At 36.0% G+C, this 23,034-nt stretch overlaps 1 protein-coding gene and 1 long non-coding RNA gene across 7 annotated transcripts in view; one reads left to right on the top strand and one right to left on the bottom strand.

Annotated features, from left to right (window-relative positions):
* The window catches only part of LOC116419833, a 72,177-nt gene extending 54,335 nt beyond the window's left edge, over positions 1 to 17,842 (top strand). The window contains exon 2 of the long non-coding RNA XR_004230151.1: positions 17,363 to 17,842. This is a non-coding gene — a long non-coding RNA (uncharacterized LOC116419833). The remainder of the gene's footprint in view (positions 1 to 17,362) is intronic.
* FAR1 (fatty acyl-CoA reductase 1) overlaps positions 1 to 23,034 on the bottom strand; it is a 97,020-nt gene that overhangs the window by 63,593 nt on the left and 10,393 nt on the right. The window contains exons 1-2 of one of the 6 annotated variants that reach the window (XM_031942039.1): positions 17,308 to 17,405; positions 6,863 to 6,974 (exon numbers count right to left, since the gene is read on the bottom strand). The exons of 3 other annotated variants lie outside the window; for them this stretch is intronic. The gene's annotated coding sequence lies outside the window, so the exon portion shown is untranslated. Of the gene's footprint in view, positions 1 to 6,862; positions 6,975 to 17,307; positions 17,406 to 23,034 lie in introns of those variants that run through there. 2 more of the 6 variants (XM_031942041.1, XM_031942040.1) reach the window with 2 other exon arrangements.

Here is a 23,034-nt window from a genome sequence, read left to right as displayed (position 1 = left end):
AAATTCTATTAGGGATCATGTGTCCAACAACATGAAGACTTTTTTTTCTGATCCTCCTAGATTCTTAAAACTCACCAAAATAAGGCTTATGCCCAAATGGTAAAAAAAAAATGCAGCTAGGCCAATAGACCAAGAAATCTAACTACCTGAAAAATTAACATCAAAGTGTTCTAAGTGTACCCCACCCCCAATGCTTACTCCATTATTCTGGGACAACAAACAGCAAAAAGAAACTACCCACTACCTTCCTTCCTTCCCCCATCCACCTGTAGGGGTGTGTAGAAGGACATCAAAGCTGAAGTGTCCTCTCTCTGAGAAGTTGAGAAACCTTTGACGTCCAGCCTACTGACCATCGAAGGAAAAAGAGTCAAATAGCAAAAATAAGGGACTATAAAAGAAAAAATTCTGAATAACCAAAGATCTCCCAGTAGTTGGAAAATTCAATTAAAAAGCTTGAGCATAAACAGATAAATCAATAGGCAGTACATATAAGAAGGTAATAGGTTCTCCAGATCATCTCTAAATCTAAACATCTCTGGAAAAAAAAAATTATATATATATATAGATATATATAGATATAGATATAGATATATATATATATAGATATAGATATATAGATAGATAGATAAAGCATATTTGCAAGGCAAAGGAAAATGAATCAACAAAGAAGATACAGTTGATTCCCAAGAGAACAGAGAACTAATAATACAAGATGCTCCTGGATGATTTCAGAGAGATAAGTCTTCTCCTATGGCCTGCCCAAAAGAAAACATTGGCAGAATAGAAAAACTTGGATCCTTATAGTTGTAAAAATTTCTATAGAAACAAAAGAGAGAACAAATGATTGGGAACACAAATACAGAGAAGTCAAAGACAAATATGTTAGAAGAAAAACAAAGAGCAACAATGTTTAAAAGGAACCAAAAAAAATGATTTTTTATGCCAGAAGGGTAGGATGAGTTCAGTGGATAGAGTGCTGGGTCTGGAGTCAGAAAAACTGAGTTCAAATGTAGCCTCAGACACTTACTAGCTGTGTGACCCTGAGCAAGTCACTTAACCCTGTTTGTCTTAATCCACTAAAGAAGGAAATGACAAGCCATTCCAAAAAACCTCTATGGAAAATATGATCCACAGAAGCATGAAAAGTCAGACATAACTCAACAATAACAATAACAACATACAATACAAGGAAAATATTTTGACCTAAAAATCAGAATTCTTAGCATCAACTTAAAGATCACAGATCTCCCATAAGAATGCAAGTTAAAAAATACATAATGCAAGAATTAATTAAAAAAAACCTAAACACAGAAAGCAAAATGCCAACAGAAATAGAATACAAAAATAAAATCCCTACACTACAAACTTCAAGACATATTATAATTACATTTTACATTTCTAATGACAAACAAATCTGTTACCAACCCAGAGAAAAACTTCTAATACCAAGGAAAAGAAATTTAAATAATCCAAGGCAATTCAGCAAAGATTAGAAACTAGAAAAGTGAATGATATATAAGGTAGAAAAGGAAAAGAGCTTGAAGCAGCTAGAGATACAATTCAAGTGACATGTTCTACAAATCTGAACTAATCAATGAAAAAGACAGACATGTAAAGCTTCCCTAAGAGGGAAAAAAAGATGTGCACTGAATAAACAGCAAAGAAAATACAAGGAATTAAATAAATTAATCAGAAAAGGGGGTGGGGTGGAAGCTAGAAAGATTAAGATACCCGATGGCATTAAGAAAACAAAATGATAGAGGAACTATTAAGAGGTTTCTAAAAGTATGCATGTAGATAAAAATGAAAATAGAACCAAGTAGAAGTAATGGTCAAGAACCTAATCTGCAGCCACAGAGACCAAAATCTCATTAACATGCTGACTAGATGTGAATCAACTTTTTGTGAGAATAATGGGAGGGCACATAAAAGGAAAGAAGGGGAAGAAAAGGGAAAAGAGGGAATGTGTGAAGAAAAGAGAATAACTACTGCAGTCTCACAGCCTACAGAAGAATTAATCAATAAACATTAAATACCTACCACAAGCTAGCCACTGTTAAGCCCCCAGTAAAGTGACAAAAGAAAAGAAAGAGGAAAGAAAATGGAACATCTAGATGGGTGGGGAGGTCCATCTAAGGAATATCCCCACTCATGAAGGGATAACACTCTGTAATGAAAGATGTAGACCTTTTTAATGGGTATAATCTGTACATCCTAATTCCTAGAAAGAGCACTACCTTGAAAACAGAGGGTATACCCTCTCAAAAACAGAGCAGTCAGTCCTCTAACAGAGGGCATAGACCCAGAAAAGAATGGTTAGGGGTAAATCATCAAAGTGATTGCAGGAAGAAGTGTATCACTCAATCAGGGACATGGGGAAAATGTGTACCATGGGACAACACTTTCTTCTATCTTCTCTGCCCAGTTACCAATAAAAGGGATCTCTTAGTTCCTCAGACAGCCAAAAAACTACAAGGTAAAGTTAACAATCCTTCATATGGTTTTAGGAAGTACAAGAGGACAAAGAACAGGAAGTATCATGGATAGAAACCAATATGATTAGTTACAAAGTCAGAAGCCAATACTGGAATGGAGGACAATATGATTAGCCAGAAATCAGGAATGTGAACTAGCAACAACCCCTCCACTTCCATGTAGGAAACTCTGATTAACTTAGTCCACCTCCAAGAGTAACTAATGATATACACATAATAGGTTTCTTCTAATTATATAAGGGTAGCTAGTGGTGCAGATAAAACTTTTCTTTCAATTAAAGTACTTTATAAGGAAACAACTTTTAAACAACTCAGAAAGAAAAGCTGAACTGAATGCATGAACTTAAATTCAGAGACAAAGAAACAAAAGCAAGTTACAGAAAATAAAAATATAAAATTAATAGTTGATTTCTCAAAGAGAAAAAGGGGAAAATAGATAAGTAAAAGGAAGAAAAAAGACAAGTAATTTCAAAGGTAAGAAAAATGACAAAAGAAAGAGAGGGAGAGCTTGAAGCTGTGAGGTAAAAAAATAAATCAAACAAAAATAATGGATAAGAATTTAAATCCAACTCATAACTTTAAATGAGAATGAATTAAAGAATTCAAAAAAGAGAGATTCGATGCAACAGCAAAATGCCACAATATGTTGCCTAAAAAGCAAAGATGTTCACACAAAAAATGAGGGGCAAGAACAAAATACAGATACAACTAATGAATATTTTTAAAAAGCAGGAATTGCAATCACGTTATTACATTAAGAAAAAACAATTTACAACAAAGAGATGAACAAGGAAATTACATTATGCTGAAAGGAGCCACAGATAAAAATGTATTATGCTTTGCAATGCTTTTAGAAAATTACCTTCAGAATACCTTTAGTATCTAAACAGATCAAGGAAAAATTAACTGAATTCCAAGAAAATATATACAATAATCCAACAATAGTAGAATACTTATCACTCATTCAATTTTTGACTAATCTAATGAAGGATAAACAGAAGGGAAAATATAAAATGGAATAAATTGTTGGAGAAACAAGAGCTAAGAGTCATGACATCTAAATGAGAATGTTCAAAAGTATATGTATTTCTCATTACTATACGAAACATTTATAACAACACTTTATGTAGTAGCCAAAAACAAACAAAAGTAGATGCCCATAGACTGAAATTGACAAACAAATTATGGAAATGGAATATTGCCATATTATAAAAAATGAGTAATATGATCAATATAGAAAACCATGGAAAAGACTTACATGATCTGATGAAGGCTGATGCAAGCAGAGCCGATTAATAATACACACAATTATTATAACAACTTAAATGAAAATAACCAAAACAATTCAAAAATTGTTGGAATGCTAGTGTCAACTCAACTTGAAACAAGGTGAAAACTCAAGGGAGATGTCAGAATCCTGGTGTTAACTCAATGGAATTGATAGCGTGCTTATTGGTTCACACCTTAGAGTGAATCCTTACAAGGTGATAAATTGCTAATACTGATAGAGAATAATGCTTGTGTTCACACCTTTAGAGAGCTCATAAATATTTAAGTACTCAATGGAGTTCACCTGTTTGGGAGATTTCAGGGTTTAGTATAAGATATCCAAATTCACAAATCCCTTGAAGTTGTTAGGGCCAGAGAGCACTCTGGGAGATAACCCATAATCCCATTCTCTCAGAGGAGGAGTTAACCTTTCATATATATATACAGGAAGCTCTTAGAGCTTGGAGAGAGTTACTTCGAACACTGACGGGGGTCGGAGAGGAGCACTCTGGGAGGAAGCCCACAAGCCCTCTCTCTGAGGCAAGAGAGATTCATTTTTATCTTCCACCTTGGTGCTGTCTGGAGGCTGAAGAAAGCAGAGGCAGAAGCAAAGGACAAAGCTGCAAGAGCTCTTAGAACCAAGCAGAGAGATAGGCCTCAACTAACCAGGCTATTTTGGAAGGAGAAAATAAACGTTTGCATTTTTACCAGCTGGCTGCATTTTGGGTGATTATTTGATTGTAACTGAAACTAAGGCTGCCTCCAGAAAACCTCCCTGAGAAACTTGCTTTCTCCCAGAGAGAACCATCTATTATTATATTTAAAGAAGAAAAAACACCACAAAAAATGAATGCTGCAAAATTACAAAAATCACCCATGCAGAATATGAGATTATGAGAAATTACCACCAACCTCATTCTTTTGCAAAGGAGACAGGTCCATTGGGGTGAAAGGTATACATTTTCATACTTTTTTGCTGAATTGATGAGTTTTGTTGATATTTTTTCCTTAAAAATTATTTGTTTTATGAGATGGATCTTTGGGAAGGGAAAGAGGAGTACAAGAGAAATTCTGGTGGTGTAAAAATTAACCAAAAAGCATTTTTTTGATTGATAGGTATTGAAGTTAATCTCACTAACTTTATAAACTTACAAATGCCATATTCCTTTTTTTTTTTTTAAGTAGAAAATGGTAAATCTCTCAAAATCCCATTCTCTATGGTCTTTCAAAAATCCCCAACAGTGGCTCAACAATCACTTCTGCTGTGGTTTCAGTACTCTAGAATATAGTTATCTTTGGAGATTTGACTTCATCTAGGGAAGTTGCTATTGCTATCTCACTACTTATCTTGGATATTGACTTTGTAAAGAGTCAATTTGGTTCTGTTCTTTCCAATCCAAAGATAATTTTTTTTAAGAGGAGAAAACAGAAGAAAAGAAAGCAATAGTTGTATCTTCTAGGAAGAGAATTTTCAGATAAAGAAATTAAAGTCATCTATGGGCATATTAAAAAATGCTCTAAATCACTATTGATTTAGAGAAATGCAAATTAAGACAACTCTGGAGCACCACCTCACATCTCTCAGTTTGGTTAAGATGACAGGACAAGATAAAGATAAATGTTGAAGGAAATTTAGAAAAACTAAGACATTAAAGCACTCTTGGTGGAATTGTGAACTGATCCAGCCATTCTGGAGAGTGATTTGGAACTACAATCAAAAGACTATAATACTGTAAATATTTTTCAGCAGTGTTACTACTGGGTCTATATCCCAAAGAGAGAAAAGGATTCACATGTACAAAAATGTTTATAGCAGCTCTTTTGTAGTGGCAGTGAATTAGAAAAATGAGTGGATGACCATCAGTTGGGGAATGGCTGAATAAGTTATATTCATACATTATATGAATGTAATGGAATATTATTGTTCTATATAAAATGAGCAGGTGGATTTCAGAAAAGACCTGATTCTAAGTAAGCAGAAACTAGAGAACACGGTACCCAGTAAGAGCAAGATTGTATGATGATTCACTATGATTTTGCTCTTGTTGAAGCTAGAGAACATTGTACCTGGTAAGAACAAAATTAGGTGATGATTAACTATGATTTAGCTCTTCTCAGAAATTTAGTGACCCAAGACAATTCCAATAGACTTGAGATAGAAAATGCCATCTGTTATCCAAAGAAAGAATTATGGAGACTGAATTCAGATTGAAGCATATGATTTTCATTTTTTCTGTGTGTATTTACTTTGTCTTTCTTGTGATTTTCCCCTTTTGTTCAGATTTTTTTTCATAACACTAGTATGGAAATATGTTTAAAATGATTGTGCATGTTTAATCTCTATCAGACTGCTTGCTCTCTTGGAAAGGGGAGATAAGCAAGCAAAGGAAAAGAAATTTGGAACTCAAAATCTTACAAAAATCAAAGTTGAAAACTATCTTTACACGTAATTCGAAAAATAAAATACTATTTTAAAAATAGAGAAAAACTCCTAGATTCTAATACTAATGGTAGATTATTAATAAAACAGAAAAATAATCACTTAAAAATGGTTGTATCTTCTCTCATTCATCAATGATTATTGTTTCATCCACTCCCAAACAGGTCTCTTTTCCCTTCCTTAATCTCTCTTATCCCCTATTTTGGAAACCAACATACATAACCCTTTCTGGGTTGTTGTTTTTTTTTCAACTTTCCCATCATCCTCTGCTCATTCTGAGCTTTGGCATTCTTAATAATATTCTTACAGGATTGTGCCATGTTTTCATTTCCATTTCCATTAGTTGTATTTATATCCACTTCTTATACATTTTCTTTTTTCTTAATTGTTTTATTCTGAACTTTACAAATATCAAATAAACTTAACATTTCCATATACAAAACAAGAAAAAGGATTGTTCATGAAACTATTATATATAGCTTGATTTTCTTTTTAAATAATTTATCTTGCTTTAACTATGAATATTTCTGACTTATTCTGTATATTTTTTTAAAATGTCTCACTGTACCTCCTTTTTAAAGCTATCCTATATATAACCCACTTATAGCTCCCTCCTACTTCCCCCAAAAGAAAAAAAAGTCGTGTAATAAATACTTACAATCAAGCAAAACAAATCCCTACATTGACAACGTCCAAAAACTGTACAGCTTATTCTGAATCTTGAATCTTATCAGTTCTCTGAGTCGGTAGCATCCATCATGAAAGGTACTCTGAAATCAAAATTCAGTCATTGCATTGACCAAAATTCTCAAGTCCATTTCTAAGTTGTTAAGCCTCTATACATTGTCCATCTGATTCTGTTCACTTCACCCTGCATCAGTTCATACAAAGTCTTCCCAGGATCCTCTGAAATGATTCCTCTCATTTCTTATGGAACAATAAGATTTCATTACATGCACAAAAGTTTGTTTAGCCAATCCTTTTTGATGGACCTCCACTTACTTTCTAGAGAGTTGATAGACTTCCAGAGAAGCCTTTTCTTTTTTCTTTGAACAATGAATATATAAGCCTTGTAGCACTTAATTATGGAGAGAAATGATTAATGGAGTTTAATGACTTTGGGGGCATACCTCAAAATCACTTTCCAAACTGCCACAACTTTACTGTGTATTCCTGTGACAATTTTTTCCAAAAATTGTGTAATTTTCCTTTTTTCTCATTTTTGCCAATCTGATGGGGAATAATCCTCAGAGTTCTTTGTATTTTACATTTCTCTAACTATCAGTGATTTGGAGCATTTTTTATAGTTGTTGATAATATAGATTTTTTTTTTTTTCCTTTGAAAATTCCCCACATACATATCCTTTGGTCATTTACTTACCAAGGAATAGCTGTTGTCCTTATCAGTCTCTTAAGACAACTCCATTTTCTTCATTGGAATTGTTTCGTGTTTTCAATATTTAATTTTTTTGAGGGTTTGTCATATCTAGGCTGACTTCCTTTATAAAATCTTATGCCATGGGAATCTATTTTTTCTCTGAAATCTCTCTAAAAAGTACCTCACTATAGAAAAATGGTCACAATTCCACAAGTTTCCTGTCATTGCTTCTTTATTCACCGGAACTAGGTATGGAACAGGAATCTTGTGATTGGTTCCCATACCTTTTGAAGGGTCACACTATAATATCTAGAGAAACCAAGAAATTAACTAGCCATCATGCTTTTTTGACAATGGAAAAACTCTTGGAGACATCCAGAAAATATAAGTCCTCCATCACTACTATTTTATCATACCTCCATGCAGGGATGATATTCCTCAAACTTCTCATTTATTTCTTCATTTCATTTAGGTATAACTCCAACAACAAAACCACTTACTTCTGCCTTTACCATCACTCAGCAGACAGTAGACACTGCTGTCTTATCACATTTACCCACTGTAATTCTTGGATCTACTTATGAATACATACAATGCAGCTCCGTACACATGCATTTAAAAAAAAAAAAAAATTTAAACTCTATCCTGTTCCTTTGGAAAAATAAGTGTTTCTTCAGAACCATATTCTGCTCATGAATTCCATGATTATAGTCTGAAATTTATTTCCTTGGATTAGGACACTTAAGGTCATAAGGTTATATCTTGCTTTTTTCCTATACCTTGTGTATTTTCCATATGGACATCTGAGGCCTTAAGTATTTTGAGTTCCTGTTGGCTTCTGTATTAGACTTTGTCTCCTACAAATTTTTAGTTCTCCCTATGGCTGGAGCTTCTAAGTACACCATAGATACTTCCTATATTATCTACTTTGATATATAATATTAGGCATAATAGGTCAGTTGCTTCCTCCTCCTCCTATAATCTACATGTCCTATGCTCCTACTTCCTTTTTTAAGAATATCCTGTATAGGATTGACATGAGAAGAGTACAGGTTATTAAATGTGTGTTCACAATTACTCCTCAGGCTAGGAAATGGCCAGGTCTTTCACTGGAATATAAAATTCACAATTTAGAAAAAAATTTAGAAAAAGGAGGTTACTTAACGCTAGGATCTTGTCCAATACTATATGAGGATCAATTCTGATGGAAGTGGCTATCTTCTGCAATGAGAGGATCCAAATCAGTTTCAATTGATCAGTGATGAACAGAAACAGCTACGCCCAGTGAAAGAACACTGGAAAATGAGTGTGGACCACAACATAGCAAATGTTGTGTTCTTTTTCCAAAACACAGCCAGGTGATAAAAGTTCAGATCTTTTATTGTGTCCTTCAATATAGCCCAGTTAGCCCAGAGGCCTATCTCTCCGCTTGGTTCTAAGAGCTCCGCCCGAATGTCTCCAAATCCAAAGGTTTGTCCTTCTGACTCCAGCCAGCACCAAGGTAGAAGATACGATGAATCTCTCTTACCTCGAAGATAGGGCTTGTAGGCTTTCTTCCAGAGTGCTCTGTCTCTGACCCCAGTCGATGTTCCCCAGAAAACTCTCTCAAGAAAACTCTCCCAAGAAAACTCTCCCAAGCTCTAAGAACTTCCTCTATATATATGATCTTCCAAAGGTTAACTCTGCCTTCTAGAGGGAGAGGGATTCTGGGTTATCTCCCAGAGTGCTCTCTGGCCCTAAGGGAGGTGTGAATTCGGATATCTCTTTCTAAACCCTGAACTCTCCCAAATGTGTAAATTCCATTGAGTACTTAGATACTTATGAGCTCTCTAAAGGTGTGAACACAAGCATCGTTTCCATCAGTTGTACCTTGTTTCAAGTTCTGGCCCAAAATATCTCTTTCTAAGATCAAATCAATCATATTGAACCATGCCAAATTAGATAATTATTGTCTCTATTAACTCTAATGGCTTAACACTTTGTAAAGATTCCAACATCTCCCCTTTTCTTTTGATTTAGAACATAGACAATCATGACCTCCCTGACTTCTCATGAAGGGAGATAGAAAATCAAATCAGATTAGCAGGTTTCTAGAGGGGCTCACTTGAAACAAGGTGTACAGGTGTACATAAATCCATGAATATGGGAGGCATTACACATAGTTACATAAGCACATAGCAATATAACACAGGCTAGTAGTAATGTAACAAACAACATGAATTAACATGAGAATTTACACATTTACACATTGCCCATTAGTTCATGTGCCAGGAATCCAATGATTCCTGTAAGCTTTGAAATAAACATTTTTTCATAACATGAATCAACATACAGAATTATACATCTCCATAAGTCCTAAAAATAGTTCCAAAGAAATCCATTGTCCATTAGTTAATGTGCCAAGAATCCAATATCAGCCATGCTCTTTCAGTGTCAGATGTTTCTTGAATCTTCTCCTTTGTTTTGAAGAATTTGAAACAGTCTCTTCTTGTGTTAGAAATCCAATGATTCCTGAAGATTTTAAAGTTATTTTAACAGTCTCATTGTCAGTCATGCTCCTTCAGTGTCAAATGTTTCTTACATCTTCTCCTTTGTTTAGAGGTTTTTCTCTTTTTCTGTTTCTTTCTGATGGACTCTGCCCTGTTGGGTTGAAAAATCTGTATTCTCCCCAACTGTAATCCTGATTGCTTTTCTGTTGGTTTATGACATCAGAGTCCTGAATTTCTAAAGACTCTCTGGGTGTAAACTCAGCTGCCATCATGCCCTACCTGTCCTTTGATTGATACTTAGGAGCTGGGTCCTGCCTTTCACTTCCCTGAGTCAATCTACATTCAGAGGCCCAGTGAAAGCCTTGATTGCATTTTGGACATGGAGTTTTGGGTTTTCTCTCACCCTGTCTTCTCATTCTATCTCCATATCTACAATGAGCTCTCAAATGTCCAACTTTTCCACATTGAAAACACCAACCAATTTCTCTAGAAGTCCCTTGCCAAGAGGGACCCTGTCTTTCCACGTTCATCATAGTTTGGGTATAATAAGCATTTGTGCCCACTGTGGCACAGCGTCTTATGATCTCCTCTAAAGAAGCATCTTTGTCTAGTCCCCATATAATTCTTTTGCAAATCTCATTGGCATTTTCCTTAGCCAGATGTCTCGTCATTATTTCTGTAGCAGCATTATCTCCAATGGTTCTGATTACAGCTGTATGCAAACGTCCCACAAAATCTGCAAAAGGTTCATTGGGACCTTGCTCTATTTTTGTGAAAGCTTCCCCTCGATCTTTTTGTCCCGGGAGGGAACACCAAGCTTTTATTGCAGCCTTAGAAATTTGCTCATACACTGTTATGGGATAATAAATCTGTTCTGAATTCTCTGCATACTGACCTTCACCAGCTAGTTGGTCAAAAGTGATTTGTCCAATAGCTTCTGTTTGCCTATTGCATTGGGCTTGAATTCTACATAATTCATGAAACTCCGAAAGCCACAACAAATTTTGTCCTGGTTGTAAGCATGTTCTCGCTATGGATTTCCAATCATTCGGGATTAAGATTTCATAAGACAAATTATCTAGTAACATCTTCACATAAAATGATTGTAGCCCCATAAAGAGTACAACCCTTTTTCAAATCTTTAATTTTTTCCAAATTGAAAGGAATGTATCTTCTCTCTTTTTGACCTGAAGGGTCAAACTTTTCAATCACAGGATGTGCACGTATAAAATCAAATATATCTTTTCCTTTACTTTTTGCTTTAATTAATGCTTCTTCTAATCTTGTCATATTCTGACTGTGTTTCTGCCTCTCTCTCTTCCTCTTCTTCCTCCACCCATGAGGGGGGGAGGGTCATGAGATGAGGAATGATCTAATTCCTCTGTGAAGTATCACACTCAGAATTGTACTTAACTCCATTCTTATCTGAATTTTCCTGCTTATCACCTAGTTTAGTTGGCACTTTCTTCTTTTTCATTTTAACACTTAAATAACTTCTTATAGCCAGTTGTATTAAATTATATGTATTAAATATGTCTTTAGAAATTGAGTTAGGGCCATTTTTATTACAGAATTGACAAAGATCCTCTCCTACTAAGTTCATTCATCTAGATCCAAATCTTTCTCCAGAGAGAAACAAGGACATATGTTCTTAACAGTTTGTAAAAGTTCAGTGATCTGCTCCATAATTATAATCAAACCTTGGCTTTCCATAACTTTAACAATGCTCTCTAAACATTTTCCTTGAACAGAAACAGAAGGCTGTTTTCTAAACATCTGTCCCATCTTAGCTGAAATTCTACTTTAACTCTTTTAACAAATTTTCTTTGTTGTATTTACTCTAATTTCTGGGTTGAGGAGACTTTTCCACTCGATCAGGGTCACAGGCTTTTTCACTGAAATCAGGATCGGAGCTTTTCCACTGAAATCCACTGAAGGGCCTGTCAGCCCCATGTTCAGGGTGCCAAAATGTTGGTGTTCTTTTTCCAAAACACAGCCAGGTAATAAAAGTTCAGATCTTTTATTGTCTCCTTCAATATAGCCCAGTTAGCTCAGAGGTCTATCTCTCTGCTTGGTTCTAAGAGCTTCGCCCAAATGTCTCCAAATCCAAAGGTATGTCCTTCCAACTCCAGCCAGCACCAAGGTAGAAGATACAATGACTCTCTCTTGCTTCGAAGATAGGGCTTGTAGGCTTTCTTGCAAAGTGCTCCTCTTTCTTTTGATTCCCCCCAGGGAAGAATCCTCGTGGTTTGAGACCCAATGAAATCTGGCAAATGGATGTGACCCATTATAAATCTTTTGGTTGTCTGTCTTTTATCCACGTTGTGGTAGACACCTTTTCAGGATTCACTTATGGAATACCAGCAGCAAAAGAGACAGCTCGAGTGGTCACTGAATTCCTCATACAAGCATTCGCAATTATGGGTGTGCCACAAGAAATAAAAACAGATAATGGACCTGCATATACCTCCAAACATTTTGAACACTTTTTTGCACAGTATAAGATTTTACACAGCACGGGCATACCCTTTAATCTTCAAGGTCAAGCAATCGTAGAAAGAAGAAACAGAGACATTAAGACACTCCTCCAAAAACAAAAGAAAGGGGGAGCCACAGGTAACCCTAAAGAACTTCTAAATTTAGTTCTCTATATCATTAATTTTTAAATTTTTGATAAAGATGCACTGACTCCAGCAGACAGGTTTTATAACCCACCAGAAGAACAGTGTCCAGTGCAAGCAGCTCCACTATCTTTAGATAATCGCCAGGTGATGTGGAGAGATCCAGAAAGTGGTGAATGGAAGGGACCAGATAGGTTAACTGCTTGGGGAAGAGGATTTGCTTGTATCTCTACAGGAGGAGAAGGAATCAGACGGGTGCCAACGAGCCATATTCGCCTTGTCCATCAAAGAGAAACAGAAAAGGAGAAAAAACTTCTAAACAAAGAAGATTTAAGAAACATCTGATAGCAAAAGAGCATGGCAGACAATGAGACTGTTAAAAGAACTTTAAAATCTTCATGAATCATTGGATTTTCTAACACAAGATGAGACTCTTTCAGTTCTTGAAAACCAACAAGAATCATTGGATTTCCCCGAGATGAAAAATTGTTGATTAGACTACTGCAGTACTCCAGAGCTTACAGGAATTATTGAATTCCTGGCACATGAACTAATGGACAATGGATTCCTGTTGGACTGTTTCTAGGACTTATGGACATGTGTAAATTCTTCATGTTGATTCATGTTATTTGTTAACATTACTACTAGCCTGTGTTATATTGCTATGTGCTTATGTAATTATGTGTAATGCCTCCCATATTGATGGATTTATGTACACCTTGTTTCATACCCGTTTCAAGTGAGCCCCTTTAGAAACCCCCTAATCTGATTTGATTTTCTATTTCCTTTGGTATTTTCATCTCCCTTCCTGAGGTGTCAGAGAAGGCATGATCACCTTTTTGGAGTTCTCACCTCCTTAAGAAGTTAAGGAGGTTATGACCACCTATGTTCTAAATCAAAAGAAAAGGGGAGATGTTGGAATCTTTACAAACTGTTAAGCCATTGGAGTTGATAGAGACAATAATTATCCAGTTTGGCATGGTTCAACATGATTGATTTGATCTTAGAAGGAGATATTTTGGGCCAATGGAAACAATGCTTGTGTTCACACCTTTAGAGAGCTCATAAGTATCTAAGTACTCAATGGAGTTCACACGTTTGGGAGAGTTCAGGGTTTAGAAAGAGCTATTCGAATTCACACCTCCCTTAGGGCCAGAGAGCACTCTGGGAGATAACCCAGAATCCCTCTCCCTCCAGAAGGCAGAGTTAACCTTTGGAAGATCATATATATAGAGGAAGCTCTTAGAGCTTGGGAGTGTTTTCTTGAGTTTTCTGGGGAACATCGACTGGGGTCGGAGACAGAGCACTCTGGAAGAAAGCCTACAAGCCAAGCCCTATCTTCGAGGTAAGAGAGATTCATCGTATCTTCTACCTTGGTGCTGGCTGGAGTCAGAAGGACAAACCTTTGGATTTGGAGACATTCGGATGGAGCGCTTAGAACCAACCTCTGGGCTAACTGGGCTATATTGAAGGACACAATAAAAGATCTGAACTTTTATCACCTGGCTGTGTTTTGGAAAAAGAACACTAACACATAGCATTTGCAATCTTTCTGTTGTTGTTTGCTTGCGTTTTTGTTTTTCTTCCCAGATTATTTTTACCTTCTCTCTATATCTGATTTTTCTTGTGCAACAAGATAACTGTATAAATATGTATACAACTACTATTTTTAACATATACTTTAACATGTTTAACATGTATGGGACTGTCTGTCATCTAGGGGAGGGGGTGGAGGGAAGGAGGGGGAAAGTGTTTGCACACAGAAACACACAGAAGTATTTGCAAGGGTCAATGTTGAAAAATTACCTATGAATATGTTTTGTCAATAAAAAGCTATAATAATAAGAAAAAAAGAGAAAAAATTCTAGGATGTTGTCTTAAATGATGATATATACTATTTCCCAGTTGCATAGCCTAAGATCAAGGCCAGAGTTACATAGTTAATGTGACTTTCATAATTATTCCATGTTAAAATCACATAGTTAAGGTGACTTTCATAATTCTCATATGTTAAAATTCTGACACTCTAGAAAAAAATGAATTAGTAGTCACTGATAACACACCTAAGTCACTTTTTATTATCCTTCCCATTTTCTATACAAACATTCTTAGGATACCTGATTTCTGATCTCTGCAATGATCTTTCACTCATTGAATAATCATTTATTAAGCACCTAAGTGCTGGGAGTACAAAGATAAAAATAAAATGCTTCCTGCCTTTATCAAGAAACAGGAAAAAGACATAAAATAAAGAGGGAGAAAAAAAAAGGGGAGGAGGGTGGTATGAACTGGCACACTAGCAACTAACACTACATCTAGGTAGTGCTAGTAGCACTAGCAACTGGATAGATTAGGAGATGGTGGCACTTAAGAATCTTAGAAGAGGTTAGGGATTCTAAGAAGCAGAAATGAGGAAGGAGAGATGTATTTCAGACTTTGCTAACCACTTGTATAAAAGCATAAAGACCAGAGATTTGAAACCATGCACACAGAAGAGCAAGTGAGTCAATGGCTAGAAGAGAGAATTCCTGAGATAGTAACGTGTAATAAGTCTAAGAGCATATACTGACACTAGATTTTGAATATCTTTAAGTGACAAATAAGTAGTCCTAGCGGCAACAGGAAATCATGGGAGCATTCTGGGAAAGAGAATGACAAAGCCAAACCTATGTTTCAAGAATACAAACCTGGTAATCATGTGGAGAACAAATTGGAAAGGGGAGAGACTTGGGGCAAGAAGAATTCTCAGAAAGTTATTGTAATACACTGGTGAGAGGAATGAAGACTTGGAACTACTGAGATGAGGTGGGTAGAAATAAAGGTACAAATGTGATTAATACAAAGACAGTGACAAGACCTTGGCAACTGAATGGATATCGTCTGACAGAAATGACAAGAATGATTCCAAGGTTATTTTACTGCTTTCTGCTATTTTGTGAAATGATGCTACTCAGAATCTTCTATTATTCTCCTTCAAATAAACTTCTTAACCTCGTCTATAAGGTTCTTCACATTCTGGATCCAACCTACCTTTCCTTTTCAGTCTCACTTATATTACTCCCCTGCTTCACTTTAGCCAAAGTGCACATTCTTCTCATCTTTATTCACTATTAATTTGGTTAGGATTTTAATCTTACCGTTTACACTTAGTTAAGCAACAAACATTAAAAGCCACACTGTACATGGTGCTGAAGTCACAAATACAAAGACTGAAATAATCCCTATTAGCAAGGAACTTGAATTTTAAAGACCCAAATTCTTAGCCTGGGGTCTGTTAATTTTTAAAAAACTATTTTGATAACTATATTTCAATACAATTTATTTCTTTTGTTAGCTTACTTATGTTTTATGTATTTAAAAACACTGTTCTGAAAAAAAAGGTTTGGGAGCAGCTTAGGTGATGCAGTGGATCTCTAGCGCACTGATCCTGGAGCGAGGAAGACCCAAGTTATGGCTTCAGACATTTAACTTGTCCTAGCTGTGTGACTCTGGGCAAGTCACTTAACCCCAATTGCCTCATTCAAAAAGAAAAAAAAAAAAAAAAAAAAGATGGTAGTCAGTAAGCTTCACCACACTGCCAAATGTCATAACTCAAAAAAGGTCAAGAAATCCTGGTGGTGAGGCTTTTGCTATAACCAAACAGCAGATTTCTTAAAGACTCCCATGTCAACCAGTAATTTCCTATCCATTAAAATATAGTTCATTTCATTTTTTCTTTAAATTTCAATGCTCACTTTATCCATTACTTTCTAGTTCTCTCCTTCAAGAAGTATGCATATAATATCTCTATGGAATCTGTATCCCAAAGACATCATTAAAAAGGGGAAAGGATCTATGCCCCCCCCCAAAAAAAAAATGTAGTAGCCCTTTTTGTAGTGATAAGAAAGTGGAAACTGAGTGGATGCTCATCAATTGGGGAATGGCTGAATAAGTTATGGTATATTTATGTCATGAGATATTATTCCATAAGAAATGAAACAGCAGGATGATTTCAAAAAGGCCTGGAAATAATTACATGAATTAATGATAAGTCAAGTGGGTAGAACCAAGAGAACATTGTATATAATCACACAATTATATGACGATCATTATTTATAGTGGACTTGGCTCTTCTCAGTAATATGGTGATTCAAAGCAATTCCAATAGACTTGTGATGGAGAGAGCCATTTGCATCCAGAAAGAGAACTATGCGGACTGAGTGTGAATCAGAACAAAGTATTTTCACCTTTTTTTGTTTGCTTTTTTTTTCTTTTGACCTGATTTTTCTTGCACAGCACACATGTTAACTGTGGAAATATGTGTAGAAGAATTGCACATGTTCAACATTATTGGATTGCTCGCTGTCTAGGGAAGGGGGAGGGAAGGGAAAGAGAAAAATTTGGACACAAGATTTTACAAAGGTAAATGTTGAAAACTATCTTTGCGTGTAATTTGAAAGTAAAAAATCTATTATTAAAAACAAAGTATGCATGACATATAAGAATGATACAACTAAGGAGCCTAACAAGCTTTTGGCCCTCAGTCATTTTCCAGGTTTCAATGTCTTGTCCTGTGCCACCCTTCACACTGAAGTCACCTAGTATTTAAGGCATGTGTTAAAAGCCATAAGCTCACCTAGATCTTGAACAGGTTCTTCAAAGAATTTCTCTTTCTTTGTTCTCTATTTCAGATGCTGGCACAAAAAATTTCAACTATCTTCGGGTGTGTTTTCTATTGTGAACACTGAAAAAGAGAATGACCAGTATTCTATGAAATGATTTTTGGCAGTACTTGTGTACATGACAAAGCTAAATGTTACAACTTTTAACTAACCCATTTGAGGAATGTTTTTCAGTCATGTTCCCATGACTGAAATGTCTCTTGATTTTATTTATTGTAAGAATATCAAATATGAATGTAGTTCAGTTCTCTCCATAGATCAACTTAGTCATTGGATAAACTTTTTCTATTTAGAGTGGCATCGAGGTACTATGTGGTTCCAATCTGATCCTTTATGTCACTCTGGCCCTGATACTGTGGGAGCACTCCAATACTGAATCACACGGGACACAGGATCATTTTGTATTGTCATCTCATGAGTTACGAAAGTAAAAAAAAAAAAAAAAAAATTCTTAAGATCATAGAGTTAAAACTGAATGGAATCTTAGATGCTATGTATCCAACTTCCTCAGTTTTACACAGAAAGACAAGGTTAAGTGTCACAAAGATAGCTAAGTAGCAAACCCAAGATTTAACCAAATTCAACAGTCTTCTGTATCATACTGCCTCTAATTTAGATGAAGATGCTAGAGATCCTTACAAATGACAATTTTTCCCTCTACCACCATGCTATTCTTCATCACATAATTACAAATATTAAATAATAGTAAAACAGTAAAAAATAGTGAAATAAATTTTACCTATATAGTAATTTAAAAATTATAGTAAGCCCAATTCCACAGGATAGATTTTTTTTCCCTCCTGGAGAAGGGCTATGAGTAGGAAATGATTACAGGATGTTACCGTTACTGTTAGAAGCTGGTTTTGCTTACTTATTTTTCTTTATTACAAGGGAAGATCTATATGGGATTGAGGGAAAGAACAGAACAGGAAATGGCAATGATATTTTTAAACAGGTTTTTAAATTTTTAAAAAGTAAAAATAAATATAAGGCTAAAAGTAGGCCTTTACTATTCATTGAATTAATATCCCTACTTCGAAAACTTTTCAGTGGCCATGATGAACTTGCTTCTATTTACCTTGACCTTACAAAACCATATTTGCAACTCAAAAAGAAATAATCAAATACTATAGCAAAAAATAAATCCTACATTTTGATGTTTAAAATAGTAAAAATTATTCTAGCTTGCATTTCCTTCATAATACACAATTGTAAATAAATACTAAATAGCACATATATAAAGCTCCTTTGATCTTTACAACAACTCTGGAAGGAGCAATTAATTTACTTGCCCAGTCTCTGAGGTATGAAATAGTTGAATTGATTATGTATATTACCAAAACAATTCAAACATGCATGTGTTATAAACTTCAACTTGCCTAAGCAGAAGAGAAAGATACAAAATTTCAACACTATTTCTTTGACCCTTTCTGTAGCACTTATTTTTACTTGCACACGTTTCCTTTTCTTTTTTTTTACATCAATATTGAAGTACAGAAAATTTATTCATCCACTCTCCCTGAGGACAGGAAAAATAGGAAGGTTGAGGGAGAGAAAGGGAGAAATTTAGAGAACTTTAAAAACTAAAATTCTTCAATTCTTCTAAGTGTAACTCTAAGAACAATAGATTTCTTTGACAACCAGGAGTTGGGAAAGAATTGTAAACTAAAGTAGGGATAGAAGCGACAAAATAGACAATTTTAGTAAAATTAACATTTTTGCACTCATAAAAGCAATGGAGCTAGAAATAGTTATGGAGGGAGGGGAAAGAGAAACTTTCTTTCAAATATCTCATAAAAGTCTGAAGAGAATTGGCACTAATGTCAAAAAAAATCAAGAGTCATTTTAGATAATTGGTCAAAGGATAATGATCTATTTTTAAAAAGAGAAATCTATCTTGCAACTATAATAGAAATGTGCTTCAATTCTCCAATGGAGAAATACAAATTAAAATTCTGAAGTTTTACCTTAAACCTACCAAATAAGCAAAGATAATACTTAATAAACATTTTATTAAGCTAAAGTCACTTTTGTTAGATGCTAGTAAAACAGTCCCTGTGCATATATACAAACAATATATACTCTTAAAAACACCAGGTTACTGAAGAGGCCCCTAGTAGCTAGAAGAATTAAGTAAGGACTCCTATAGAAGAGGAGGTAGCACTTGGACTATATAGTGAAGAAAACAAGGATTTCTAAGAACTCAGCAAAGATGAGGAATTCTATTCCAAGCATAGACTAATGAGAGTCTGGCAAATGGAAGGTACAAAAAGCATGAAAGACAATCTGGCTATGAATTGTGTGAAGAAAAGGAATATAAACTCAATCAGTTAAGGCAAGATTGAAGACAAGTAGGGTTAAGGCAAGATTGAAGACAAGTAGGGAAGGATTTTAAGGCTATATAGGAGAGTTTTTCTATGATCCCAAAGATCAAAGAGCAGCTAGGTGACACAGTAGATAAAGTCCAGGACTGTATGATCCTGGGCAAGACACTTCACCCTGACTGCCTCAGTTTCCTCATCTGTAATGACAAACCAATCCAGGATCTTTGCCCAGAAAACTCCTAATGGGGTCACAAAGAATAGGACATGAGTGAAAAATAACTGAAAAACAACAAAAAAGATAAAAGGGAATAACTCTAGTTATTATTGAGTAACATGAGCCTTTTTCACATGAGTAAGAAAAAGAAAGACTAAAAACTCAACAATGGAGCTAAGACTTGGGAGAATATATATTATTAGCCTTGTTAACTATTAGCTAGATGTATGTCAGATTACCCACTTCATCTCCCTCTCCCAACCTTTACCTTTTTCTGAAACCAGAAACTTGGACTCAAATTCACTTTACCTATTGTTGGAATCTTTACAAACTGTTAAGCCATTGGAGTTGATAGAGACAATAATTATCTAATTTGGCATGGTTCAATATGATTGATTTGATCTTAGAAAGAGATATTTTGGGCCAGAACTTGAAACAAGGTACTAAGTACAATGGATAGCAACGATGTTTGTGTTCACCCCTTCAGAGAGTTCATAAGTATCTAAGTACTCAATGGAGTTCACACGTTTGGGAGATTTCAGGGCTTAGAATGAGATATCTGAATTCACACCTCCCTTGAAATTCTTAGGGGGCCAGAGAGCATTCTGGGAGATAACCCAGAATCCCTCCCTCTCCAGAAGGAGGATTTAACCTTTGGGAGATCATATATATACAGGAAGCTCTTAGAGCTGGAAAGAATTACTTGGGAACATTCCCAGGAGTCGGAGAAGAGTACTCTGGGAGGAAGCCTACAAGCCCTATCTCCAAGGCAAGAGAGATTTCAGTGCATCTTCTAACTTGGTGCTGGCTGGAGTCGGAAGGACAAACCTTTGGATTTGGAGACATTCGAAGGGAGCTCTTGGAACCAAGCAGAGAGATAGCCCTGAGCTAACTGAGCTATATTGAAGAACACAATAAAATATCTAAACTTTTTTATCACCTGGCTGTGTTTTGGAAAAAGAACACCACAAACTATGATGTAAAGAATATTATATTGAATCTACTCTTGAGTTTTTGTCATCACTTGATCCATGCTGAGAATGTGTTATATGTGATGCTAGCAACTGCACCATAAACCCTGTAACTGGGCACAAGTCCTGCATGCACGATCACATATGGGATGGAGAGCTAGGTCAAATGTCACATTCCCACAGGCCCACTGTCCTCCCTCCCCCCACTTTCTTCTCAGATCTCCTCACCACTGCCTTGGCACTCATAGTCCCCAAGCTTGCTTCCTAGCTCAGCACCCAGTCCAGATTTCGTTCTCTGATGCTGGGCATTTACGTCCCCAGGACTGGCCTTCTTCTTCATAAAGTGAAAGGTGGACCAGAGCTAGATCTATGGTCCTATGACCAGTGCTCCACTTTTACAATCAATCTTCCCCTGACCCCCAAAGGAATCAGGAAGGCAATCTTACCCTGCCAGCAGAGGCATGTCTTTCTCAACCTCCCCTCCCCCTATATGTCCTAAGACTCTAAGCTATTTAATCTCTCCAGGTTCACTTCCTCATCTATCCATAACAGGCATGCACCAATGGGGATAAGCCCTTTCCCTTTCTGTCTCTTAGGCAAGATGGGAGCAGAGAAAGTTGTCTTAGTTCTCAATGCCCCCAGCAACAGACCTTTGTTACCTTGGGGAATATCAAGATCATAGTTCCACTGAAGCAGCAGCACACATAGTTGATGTCTTAGACATGACACTCCCCACAACTAAGTCAAACTTTTGAGTTTGGCTTTTTAAAAGACAGTAACAAAACAAGAGCAGCACCCACATATATTCAGGAGACGTATTCATGGAGTCTCTACAGGAAATAAAGGATATCTATAAGTCAAGTGCTGGACTGAGACATCAACAAAGCAAGCCAATCTGGACGAAAATATGGGAAGGGATTTGGAGTCTTTAAGAAAAAAAAAAAAGAAAGAAAAAAGTATTTGGAGGGAATGCTCATTAAATTTGCAGATGACAAGACTAGGAGAAAGATAGCTAACACTTGATTATGGAGATAGAATCCAAAAGAATCTCAATAGGTTAAAACATTGAGAACCTAATCAGATGTAATTTAATAGGGATAAATATAGTCTTACTATTTAAGTATAAAAAAATCACCTTCACAAAGACAATACTTTAGGGAAACTCCTGTTAGAAGGTAGTTGTATTGAAAAAGATTTGGCAGTTTTAGAGGCCTGCAAGCTTAAAATGAGGCAGCAGAGGGATATGATAGTCAAAAAAGCTAATGTAAATGTGGGATACATCAAAAGAGCTTAGGTTTCAGGAACAGGAAAATGACAATCGCCACTATCTTCTGCCTTCATCAGAGCAGGGCAGGCCTTCTTAAACTTTTTCCCACTCTGAACCCCCTTTCACCAGAGAAATTTTTATGCAACCCTGCCTCAAATCTGAGCTAATGTAAATGTGGGATACATCAAGAGAGCTTAAGTTTCAGAAAGAGGGAAATGACAATGGCCACTGTCTTTTGCCCTCTTCAGAGCACATGTAGGGCAGGGCTTCTTAAACTTTTTCTATTCTCAACCCCTTTTCACCACAGAAATTTTTACATGACCCTGTCTCAAATCTGAGCCAAGTTGTTTCTGGCAGTATTTGTGTATGCACAATGCAAATTGCACGTGATGTGTGTTCAGAACCAAAGCTGCAGTAAAAGTCCTGCAATGCAAGATGAACAAGTGCTGCCAGAAACACTTCAGATTTATTAGGTGTTTGATTGGGAATTAATTTTTGGTCACTGTGTTCAGAAACCTTTTACTGTTGCCAAATTTTTCATGACCTCTACTTTCAATTATGCGAACCCATATGGGATCATGACCCACAGTTTAGATGTAGAACATTGTATTCACCTCAAAATGTCACAGTCTAAGGAGGACACTGATAGAGGACACTGATAAGCCAGGCAGTGTCAATAGGACAGCAACCTGAGTCCGTGTTATATGAAGATCAGCTAAAGGACTGAGAAGGTTTACCCTGGAAAAGACTAAGAAAAGCCATATTATCTATGTTCCAGTACTCGAAGAGTTATCATATGGAAGAATTGGCCCCAAAAGGCAGAACTAGAAGCAATCAGGAGAAGCTGCAAAAGATAGGTTTGATGTTAGGGAAAAAAAAGCTTTCCTAATAATTGTTCTGCAATT

Source organism: Sarcophilus harrisii, chromosome 6 (genome assembly GCF_902635505.1).
Source record: "Sarcophilus harrisii chromosome 6, mSarHar1.11, whole genome shotgun sequence".
NCBI classification, from domain to species: Eukaryota; Metazoa; Chordata; class Mammalia; order Dasyuromorphia; family Dasyuridae; genus Sarcophilus; species Sarcophilus harrisii.
This window is presented reverse-complemented; position numbering and strand designations above follow the sequence as displayed.